The sequence below is a fragment of the Lepidochelys kempii genome, chromosome 5 (assembly GCF_965140285.1).
Source record: "Lepidochelys kempii isolate rLepKem1 chromosome 5, rLepKem1.hap1, whole genome shotgun sequence".
Classification (NCBI taxonomy): Eukaryota; Metazoa; Chordata; order Testudines; family Cheloniidae; genus Lepidochelys; species Lepidochelys kempii.
Window position 1 is genome coordinate 38,998,547 of NC_136384.1, and position 11,573 is coordinate 39,010,119.

The following is an 11,573-nucleotide window of genomic DNA, read 5'->3' on the forward strand; positions in this document are numbered from 1 at the left end:
AAGCTTGTTTAAGAAAAGAAAACAGGACAAGTTGCATAGGTGATTAAGGGCTGCGTGAAGTGTATAAATGCACATTAGAGATGGTTGAAAACGTAATTCAAATTTTAACAAAAACTAGGGATAAGTTTTCCACAAACTGTTTCATGAAAAAATATCCCTTATTTTTCAAACCAGCTCCAAGAGTATATTTCAAAATCTTTTACCTGTATTCCTATCAGTTACAAGTCACAAAGCATCAATTCTGGCCACTTGTAAACACTTCCAGTTTTTCATACTCCAAGTGACATGACCAAAAAAAAAAAAAAAACTCACTTACATGAAGATTAATTTTAGGAGCACAGGTAAATGGAGGGTTCCAACATGGAATATATCCAAATAAAAAAAAGAGCACATTAAAATACTAAATCAAATTAATCCGGCATTAGTTTAAGCCATTTTTGGATTTTCACTTTATAATCCAAGTTATTGCCAAGTCGATAACAAATCAATCCTTGGTGTTTCAGACTTTGAAATGGGAATTGCTTGCTCCTTTCTTCTGTTAGAAGATGAGAGTAACAGGGAGGGAATTCTTCAATGTAGCTGTGTTCTTGTCTTGGAGATATTCATAGACTACAGTAAACAATTATGTAAAAGTAGTATTTTCTCAGACCCCAGTCCTGCAAAGACTCACATATATACTTAATTTTATGAACTGTGAATAGCCCTATTCACTTCAATGCATTTCTTAAGCATATACATAAACCTTCCAAAATTATAACCTCACTCAACACATCTATTCTCTGGGTATTCAGAATCATTTATTTTATAGTAGTGCCTAGAGATCCCAGTCAGGGATCAAGGTCTCATTTTGTTAGGTGCCGTATACACATAAGAAAGATAGTCCCTGCCCCAATAATACACACCTGTAAAACAAAGGGACAAAACATAAGAGGTGTGAGGAGGACAAAGTAGCAGCCAGATTACATCAGCTGCATGACCACTGTCAAGTGATTTGCAGACATCACAAAATTGAGTGTAAAAATCTATAGAGCCACTACAAAGAGCTCCTCTCAAGTACAGAGCATACGGGCAGGATGGGAGAGGGCTAGAGGGCCATGTCCCCATCAATTTTTTCCTGCCTTAAGGATGAGCTACAGGGGTGGGGCAGAGAGGAGTGAGCAGTGTGTAGCGCCCCGGGGGAAAAAAGGCGGAATGAGGGTGGTGGGGCCACAGCTCAGGCACCGGAGGGGGCTCCCCCCCGCACTTCTCAGGATCTTCCAGCACTCCTGACAGAGGGCAGCATCAGTGAAAGATAAGCCTGGTTGAGGGAAAGTTAAACTAATGTGCAGTAATGGTAGCACTGTTTCCACAGAGGAGGCAGGGTTGTTCTGTTTTTCTTTTTTTAAATTAAAAGGTACATTTTTACTGCTTTGTACTTTTGTTAGCAATGCAGAGCTAATGCAGTTAAGAGCTATAGTCTTGATTCCACTCCTTCTTGTGAATCATCAGAACAATTCACCAAGTTCCGTTCACTGACACCTGAGTTTGAACAGTTATCATAATGAGAACTACAGGGCTGCAAAGTTGGAACCAAGGGATTAATCTGGCCTGGATAACCTTTATTATGAGTAATAGTGCATGAAGAGACCCTACCTTGTGTTTGCTTCAGTGACATTTAGATGAATATCCTCAGAGGAGCCTAAGAAAAGTTAGGCACCCAAATCCCACTGAAATTCAACCCCTGTTGGTATTCTGAGCACATTTACATGGAAATCAAGATAATTGATAATCAGTGCTATTTTTACAGCGCTGCTTTTCAGAACAGAACAAAACTAAGTTATGCTAGTTACAGGCCTTAAAATATACTGGTCGTTTTTCATAAAAAACATCACTTAAAATGTGTATGCATCTTAGCCCAATTTGACCTTCATCTGCATTAGGAGCCAAGATGTAGCTCACAAAGTTGCATCAATGTATGAAACCAATAAAATCCCATTCCAGATATACTCCAGCAGTGCACACGGAACAGCTTTTACTATATTAAACATGTTTTGAGTGAAACAATACTACCTCTGCAGCAAGTAGAGTTATATTCTGAAACCAAAGAATGCTCAAACAAGACGACAGCATTCAGACAGACTAGTCTTTGTCCGAGCTTGCTTTAAGCCAGTGGTTCTCAAACTTTTGTCCTGATGACCCCTTTCACATAGCAAGCCTCAGTGTGAACCCCCCTTATAAATTAAAAACACTTTTTTATACATTTAACACCATTAGAAATGCTGGAGGCAAAGTGGGGTTTTGGGTGGAGGCTGACAGCTCACAACCCCCCATGTAATAAGCTCATGACCCCCTGAAGGGTCCCGACCCCCGTTTAAGAACCCCTGGACTAGTGGCATGACCCGGGTGAAAAACTGCAGATTTTGCATTATCTTAAATAATCTCTATTATTCTTGGATTTTACCTCAATTTTCTCCCCCTTTGTTATTTAACTATTATATCATTTAGTTCTGTAAAGCACTTTGAGTACAGCATGCATGACAGAGAATATGCAAAATAAAGTTGTCTTGTATTACAACCCTTCCTGGCTAATATTTTCTTGCTCAAAAGATTAACTTAACTAAAGAAACATCAGTTTTACAAAATAAATTATCTTATTTGTTTTAATAATCCAATAATACAAAAAATGTAAAGTTTACTTTTCACCATTAATGTTGCATTTACCTTTTTTATCACACTCAAGTTTGGACAATAAAAGTATGTTGGCTGGTCAGTTTCACTTTCCCCTTCTCATGCACAAGTACAATGCTGTCTGTCACCTTCTGATTTCCAGGGCTATAAGGGAATGCATAATAACTTAGTTTTTAAGTTACATTAAATGATTTCATTTAAAAAAATTTATAGAAAACTATTAACGTTAAATGTAAAATAATAATGAGGCTTTGACTTATTTTAGATCTGTTTTATAGCAACAATCATTCTTGATACTTAAAAACACTTTCTACCAGGATTAAGGTTCTGATCCTTGTGGTTGCAAAGAAAACTTTCCAAATTCAAACTTATTAGTCTCCTCCTGAATTTGCAGATAGACATAACAGAGCTTCTGTGAACTACAGCAAAGTGAAAATTGTTCAGTGTTGTCAGTTTTCACTGTTTTTCAGATCCCCACAGTAGTCAAACTGACAAATCTTATACCAATTCTACTCTGCTATGGCTTTAAAAAAAAAAAAAAAAGGGGGGGGGGGGGATTTCCAGCAATAGCAGGCTAGTGCAGGTGTTAAAGCTGAGTGGGAAAGGTAGAGTAGCAGAACCTCCCTTCCCATTGCACTAGTCAGAAGGAGGTGTAAAACAGTGAAAAACCCCACCTCCAAATCATTTAACAGGCTCTGGGATGGGGGAAACCCTATGAGACACCTTGGTCCTCCTGTTTTTTTATAGCCAGCTAGAGTTGAACAGAGACGCTGTAAATTTATCAGGCACCTACTAGCTCTGGAGGCTGATATGAAAGTTAGAGTACCCAGTAAAGTTCAGGGTAAGCATCCCAGCACTCTGCTGCTTCCTACACAAGGAAAGGGCATCAGGACTGACTCCATTCCTGCTGTTCCCCCAGCACATTTTGTATCAATCTATGGCTAATAGAGTTGAACTCACTCTGGCTTTTAGGCAAATTTCAAAATCCTATGTGTGAGTGCACAAATGGGGATGAGCAGGAGTGACTGATTAGGTAAGTTAGAGAAAAGAAGTGCTGCACAGAAGGAGGGCTTGAAAGAAAAGAAAAATAAGAGATGAAAAAAATATAGTAATGGATCAAAGGGGAAAAAAAAGAGGAAAGACACTGATGACAACTCACAAAAGCATATACAATAGATTACTGTAATAAAAAGAGTAGAGTGAAGCCAAGAAGGAAAAGGAGGTAAGAAGAAAAATATGTATCAGGGAAATGTACTAAGTAGAGCTGGTCACATAGTGCTGAGAAAAATCTATTTAGTTACTTTTACTGATACTTGACTACTTTGATTAATACTTTGTGGTATGCAGCTACCTTTATAGCTGGTTAAATGCTAGTCAGCAAGTATTAGTAGATTAATACCAACGGAATTTTTAAAATACATTCCATGGATTACCTGCTATTCAACCTGCCCTACTGTACTAATAAAATTTAAGAAGCATTTAATAGGAATGTTGATGGACAATGGTACAATGAAACAACATACAATTACAGGTTTCAGAGTAACAGCTGTGTTAGTCTGTATTCGCAAAAAGAAAAGGTGTACTTGTGGCACCTTAGAGACTAACCAATTTATTTGAGCATAAGCTTTTGTGAGCTACAGCTCACTTCATCGGATGCATACAATTGTTTTACTCCTTTCTCCTGCAATGGGTACAGCCTTGGAGGAGCAGAGCAGGCACAGGTTTCAGTTTCAGACCCTGGATTTTTCTGTACAGGGACACTCAGGAAAGTTAATACAAATACACTAAAAGTGCAAAGTTAGTTGTCAAAAGTTTAATGCACATGGGAGTTTAGTTTAACTCTCATGTGCGCACCAATTCAGAAGTGAAATGGCATTAGTTTGCTGTAGCTTAGGTCTGGCATACACTAGAAAATTAAGTCAGTTTTAACTATGTAGGTCAGGGATGTGAAAAATCCATAGCTCTGAGCAGCATAGTTAAGCCGACCTAACAATTTTAGTTAATTCATTTTAATTAACACACCTTTAGTTAATTCATTTTAACTCCCCCATACAGAGAAGTCTGGTCTAGCTAATAGGTAGAGTCCTCAGTCTAGTAAGTGTCAAGTATATTTTTCAAGCCCTGAGCTAGTTAGTTCTATGTTAGTATGGGGGAAAGCAAGGCACAGAGAAGCTAAGTGATTTGTTCAACAAGGTCAGACAAAGTCTACAGCAAATCCAAGTGTACAGGCTCTCAGTGCTCTACCTCAACCATACCCACCATCCTCTTCCTCCCTCCCTCCCTCTCCCTCCCTTTTTAGCCTGTTGAGGAGGCTTGGATCTACAGTCTCTCCCTTGATTTTCTCTCTTTGGGCGGGGTCTGGAGTTTGTCAAAGCCAACCACACATTTCCCAGCAGATAAAGCTACTGATGTAGTCTCTTGCACAACACAAGTGTTCCATTCCCCTCTCCCATCCTCGGCATGACTTGTTTTGCAAGTTGGGCTTATTATCTCAATGCACGCTGCAGTTTGGAGGAAAGAGAATGAGTTAGGGATATTAAGTAAGCCCAACCCACAGTTTATACCAGCTTCATGAGCGCACAACTACTGTAGGAGCGTGGGGGGAATGGAAAGAGAGATGAAGAATTCAGACCAGTACTGGGCAGGAGTGGGACGGATTCACTCAGGAAAAAGCTGTGCTCATAGGGTGAAAATGTCCCGATTTGGGAGGCTTTTTCTTATATAGACACCTATTACCCCCTACCCCGATTGTTCACACTTGCCCTCTGCTCACCCTATCTGCTCATTTCCAGTGAAAGTCATACATTACTCAGCGGGCGAAGGGCTTACGACCTGAAACTGAACCGTGAACAAATACACACGCCGCACCTGTCTCTCCCTCTCCTGCCCTCCCGGATGGGCAAACACGCGCGCACTCCCAGGGCAGGCGATTTTAGCTGCAGGCAGCCATGCTGCCGCGGCTTCGTAGGTCAGCCTAGAAACACTTTTTTGTCCCTTGCCTTCTGCCTGTAGCCGCTGCGGTTTCAAGCCCATCAGTCAGCAACCATTTGTTAGAGCGGGGCCCAGGCAACGAGCACAGTGCCAGCAGCGCACCCGCCCCTCTGCCCGGAGCCGGACGTGGGTCTCACCTCGCCCAAAGCCGGGCGTGGGGGGGAAGGGGGTGGGTCCTTCCCCAAATCCACCTCCTATTAGACCTGCCCCCCCCCGCAAACCCTAACTCCCCCTCCCACCCCCCGCAGCCCCTCCGATCCCCCCCTTCCCCCGCCTCTCCCCTAGCCCGCCTCGCACAGCGGGTGACTGGGAGCCACGTTCCCCCGCCCTGGGCGGCCCGACCTCACTCCCCGGCCCGAAAGTTTGCGGGAAGTTGCCCGGAGCCCCCGCGCGGCCACTCACCGGCGCCGAGACCCGAGCGCGGACCGCACCTGCCCCGGCAGCCAGCAAGCGTGCGAGTGGCAGCGGCGCCGGCCGCACACAAGCTCCCCAGGGGGCGGGGAGGGGGAGCCCTGAGTCACCTTCCCCCCGCCCATGTGACCGGCCGCGCTGGGCTGCACCCTGCTGGGCCAGCCCAGCCCAGCCCAGCGCCCGCCCCTCCGGCTGAGCCGCGCGGGCTGCGGCAGGTAGGAGGGAGGGGGTCCTGGGGGAGGTGTCCAGAGGGGCGAGCCGGGGCGCGGCCCCGTCCGGTGTGAGCGCAGATTCCAGAATGGTTCCAGACGCCCCTAGGCGCCCTTCCCTGCTCCCAGGAGAAGCCCTGCGGGGGTGGGGTGTGGGGGACGATTGGTAGATGGCTGGACCTGAACCGGTCCCCTCCCAAGCATCAGGGATGGCCCTGGTTGGAGATGGGACTTTGGACCCAGAAAGCCAGAGCCCTGCCCGTGGCATGGAGCACACACACCCTCTTTCTCTCTCTCTCTCAGGTGTTTGGTTCAACCCTCATACACTCAGGGTCTAACTGCTGACCAGATGTTGGGTCAGAAGGAATTTTCTCCCAGCTCAGACTGGCAGTGACCTTGGGGTTTTTTTTACAACTTCCTCTGCAGCGTGCAGGTCACTTGCCAGGATTATCTGGGTGTATCTCACTTAATCATTTCCTGCCATTATGGGGCCCTCAGGAACCTGGCACAGTGGTCCAGCCTAGTCTCTTCCTGAGGCACATCATAGTCAAGTTGTAATATTGTGTTCTAGTTGGGGTTAAGCAAGAGTGCTGAGTAAACGTCATTTAGCTGTCAATGAACCCTCAACATTGACGGGTATGAAAATCGTGGGATTGCACATTAGGATTAATGAAAGCAGCCTTACTGGGATGCTCCAAGCAGGAGCTGGCCGAATTCAGTTTGCTAGGAGGATCATTAGCTTCCCCGCACTGTGGTAGGTGCTGACAGGAGATATGATGAGAATGTTGATCCATTGCCACCCAGAGTATCCTATGCCAGTATTCAGAGTAGCAGCTGAATTAGTCTGTATCCACAAAAAGAAAAGGAGTACTTGGGGCACCTTAGAGACTAACAAATTTATTTGAGCATAAGCTTTCGTGAGATGCATCCGATGAAGTGAGCTGTAGCTCATGAAAGCTTATGCTCAAATAAATTTGTTAGTCTCTAAGGAGCCACAAGTACTCCTTTTCTTTTTGCAAATTTATTAGAGCATAAGCTCACTTCATCGGACGCATAGAATGGAACATATAGTAAGAAGATATAGATTATACATACAGAGAAGATGGAAGTTGCCATACAAACTGTAAGAGGCTAATTAATTAAGATGCACTATTATCAGCAGGAGAAAAAAATCCATGGTTAAGGCTGTCACCAGGACACGACAGTGCAGTCCTTGTGGCAGGAAGACTGGCGCTTAACATCAACCACCAATCAGTTCCTTGTCACAGACCCTACTGCTCACCTGCCCAGCTTCAACCTGCCACATCATCAGCTGGCCCTTCTTAACCAATTCCGACCGCACACTGTTGGGGTCTTTGAGACAATCCAAACTGCAGCACAGATCAAACAATGATATACATTGTTGAGGAGAGTCCGCTAACCAAACTCACTTAGCCTTCCACAGAGTGCTAGGTCATCTGCTACAGCTTAGAAAAGAGCAGATAACACACAGACCTGCAAGAGCAAGAAGATGTGAGGGTAGAGTTGCGAAGAGGGGGCAGGAGAGGTTTGATACTTTGTTAGACCAGAGAAAAGGTTGTAATCGTGGATAGGGTTTGATAATCAGCCTCCGGCCACCCCAAGGAGAGAACAGAAGGTTTAAACCCAACAAATAAGCAGTTAAATCAATTGATTGTACTATAAAATAGATCAAGTAATGTCTTTTATGAAAGCTTGTAACATTCTGACCTTGATACTCACTATGAAATATCCATATAGACTATGATTATGAATTTATGTATATAGAAAACTGGGCTCATAATCTGTGGGTCAACTTCAACTACACCTCACAATAGAGCAGTCAAGCAGGGAAGGGCACTTCCGAAGCCAGTTGTTCAGAAGAAACTTGTTTCAGATGAATGCAAATACATCCGATGAAGTGAGCTGTACCTCACGAAAGCTTATGCTCAAATAAATTGGTTAGTCTCTAAGGTGCCACAAGTCCTCCTTTTCTTTTTGCGGATTCAGACTAACACGACTGCTACTCTGAAACTTGCTTCAAATAATTATCCATTGTCCAACCCAGGAAAGGACAGTAGTGGGAAACTGTTTAAGGCAATATGTAACTTGTCTTAAAAAAGGAATTTTATCTAATTTGAAAGTATAAAACCCGAAGTTGCATCTATGTTTATTTTCTGTGTAATTTGGATATGTTTGCTTCCTTTACTATTTCATCATTGACTCTGTGGTTTTTCTGTTAAATAAACATTTTGTTTATTTTCATCCCAAGCCGTTCGCTGGTGTGCAAACTGTCTGGAGTGTATATGCCAAGGTAAGCTGGTATCAGAGGGCCTGGTGTCATGCCTTTAGGGAATATGAAGCAGAGCAGAGCAGAATGGTCCACTTGTCTGGTAGTTTGGAACTCAGGGAGGATGTATTTGGGGAGACTCAGGACTGGAAGAGCTATTGGTGCCAGCATACAAGGAGTAACTAGGCTGATGAGAACTAGGGGTGAGACCTTATGCTTGGGGGCAGGCTACTGGCATCAGGAGTCTGCACCATAGCTGCACAGCACAAAGCTCCCCAATGTCACATGGTAGGTGGTGATCTGGAGAGGAATAGACTACTCGAGCAGGGGAGATGGATGGATGGAGCTGGAGGCCAGACATCACAGTGAGGAGGCAGAGCTGGATCAACAAAAAGCTTGCTGAGCAGGACAAACACCGGCAGCTTGAACAGAAGAGGTCAAGGCAGTCCCATGGACCCAGGCAGGAAGGACATACAGATATGCCTGATCAAGAACTAGCAGACAAACAGATGTGGATGAGATGGACCCCATCGCTCAGACTGTAGCCTGAGTCATTATGGACTCTAAACTTGTTCTGAGATTCTGACAGTGGTAATGTGGGAAGTTATTTTTCTTGACATGTTATTTCCTGCAATAATATAACAGGGTTAAACCCGGAGGACTCAGATACAAGGCTGCCACGGCCAGACTCAGTCGTCAAGGGTGTGAACTCAGTGTCTACTCTGGCAAGTGCTGAGTATGTTTGTGGCACAGCTGAAGGTGCTGTGACCCAGAATCTTCTGGGAGCAGGGAGTCACTGGTACAGCTAGGAAATGCTGTGGGCCAGAACTCTGTTGGCAGCAGGGAAGACTGCTGGGGGTGGTAAGACACTGGTACAACTAAAAGGTGCTGTGAGCCAGAACACCACTGGGAACAGGGAAACTAGGCATAGCTGTTATGTGCCGTGTCAGAGCTGCCCTGGAATGAGAAAGACTCTGGGTGATAAAAACACAGACAAACTCATGCTACCCAGTAAAGAATGGGAAGCAACCACTGAGAGAAGTATAGATGTCAAGGAGAGGGAAAGGTTTCAGAGTAGCAGCCGTGTTAGTCTGTATTCGCAAAAAGAAAAGGAGTACTTGTGGCACCTTAGAGACTAACCAATTTATTTGAGCATAAGCTTTCGTGAGCTACAGCTCACTTCATTGATGTCCCTTAACCTATGGGTTTAGGGTGGTCATTTGAGATGTAATTAAATCTGAAGGGGATGGAATAAAATAATAAGAAACATCCCATGGCATTTCTCAGCAAAAAACTTTCCCACTAAACAGAATTATTCGGTAATAAGAAAGGAATGTTATGCTATACTGTGGGCTGTAAAGCAACTCAGACCCTATCTGTTCAATAGGTGGTTCCAGTTGTTAACAGACCACTCACCAATAGTATGGCTCCATAGAACAAAAGGAACCAACTCCACCTTGCTCTGCTGCAACATAACTTTGTAGGAGTAGGTTGTGGAGATTAAACGTGGGGAGGGATTGCAGAACAAGATAGCCAACACCCTATCCAAAAAAAGAGGAGCAGAGGTGAACCTTATGTCTTGGCCAGAGACCAAAACTCCAGCCTCAAACTCACAAGGGGCTGTGTAACAAGCAGTGTCAAGACACCACAAGGGGAGAACAGAAGGTTTACCCCAAAAATAAGCAGGTAAATCAGCTGATTGCATACAGTGTTATTGAACTATAAAATATATCAAGTAAGGTCTTTTATGAAAGCTTGTAATGTTCTGAACTTGATGCTTATTATGAGATATACAGACTATGGTTATGAATTTGTGTATACAGAAAACTGTACTCAATCTGTGGGGCCAAGTCAACTACACCCCACATCAGGATGGTGAAGCAATCAAGCAGGGAGGGGTATTTTCCAAGCCAGTTGTTTACACAACCTTGGCTTCAAGTAATTATCCATTGTAGGGAAAGGACAATGGTGGACCATTAGAGTTAATGGAAAGACATTGAGATAACCTACAGCTGAAAAAAAAAAGCCCTTCCTCCCCCCCATTCCCCACTCCACAGCATCAAGTCAAGAGGGAATTTCACTAATCTGAATAACCATTAGTTAATATGGTGTGAGAGGAAAAGAAAACCACCATTTAAAAAGAGGCTTGGAACAGAGGTTTTTTCATCCAGAACTTGAGGGCCAGTGTCCAGGTGGGAGGCTGTCTGTGAAAGCCAGATCCTGCCCAGTAGCCAGGTAGTACACTGGGAAACTGTTTTAAGATATTTTTATCTAATTTGAAAGTGTAAAGATTGGAAAGGTTGCGTCTTTATTTTCTGTGTAACTTGAGTACGTTTGCTTCCTTTACTGTCTCATCTTTGAATCTGTGTTTTTTTCTATTAAATAAACTTTGTTTATTTTCTCCCCAAGCAGTTCTCTGGTGTGCAAACTGCATGGAGTGTGTGCTCCAAAGTAAGCTGGTAACTGGGGGGCTGGTTTCACACCTGTGGGGTGACAAACCAGAGGGGAATGATCCAAGTTTCCCATAGTTAGGAACTGAGGGAGGACATATTTTGGGAGACTCTGGACTGAAAGGCCTCTTGGTGTCACCTTGTAAAGTATAACTAAACTGATGAGAGCCAGGCTGAGATAGGGTGACCAGACAGCAAGTGTGAAAAATCAGGACGGGGGTAGGAGGTAATAGGTGCCCATATAAGAAAAAGCCCCCAAAATCGGGACTGTCCCTATAAAATCGGGACATCTGGTCACCCTAGGCTGAGACCTTATTCTTCCAGTCAGGCTATTGAACCATACACTACAGAACCAGACTACTGAATCATGCACAGCATTAAGGCCTGCAAGGTTACAGGGCAACAAGTGACAGAACCACTTACTGTCTGGGTGGTTGCCAAAACATCACATGGAGAATGAGAGAGGGAGGAGGTTTAGAAAGAAGCAATGCTGAGGCTGACTGTTCAGCAGAGACAGAGGAAAGGCCGAGGACAAGATGTTCAGACCGTAGGAACTCC

The 11,573-nt window shown here is 44.1% G+C and overlaps 1 protein-coding gene across 3 annotated transcripts in view; it reads right to left on the reverse strand.

The window, feature by feature from the left end:
• ELOVL7 (ELOVL fatty acid elongase 7) overlaps nt 1-6,161 on the reverse strand; it is a 50,375-nt gene extending 44,214 nt beyond the window's left edge. For all 3 annotated transcript variants that reach the window (XM_073344005.2, XM_073344003.2, XM_073344002.2), the window contains exons 1-2: nt 6,061-6,161; nt 2,701-2,811 (exon numbers count right to left, since the gene is read on the reverse strand). The gene's annotated coding sequence lies outside the window, so the exon portion shown is untranslated. The remainder of the gene's footprint in view (nt 1-2,700; nt 2,812-6,060) is intronic.
• Between the last annotated feature and the right edge of the window lie 5,412 nt (nt 6,162-11,573).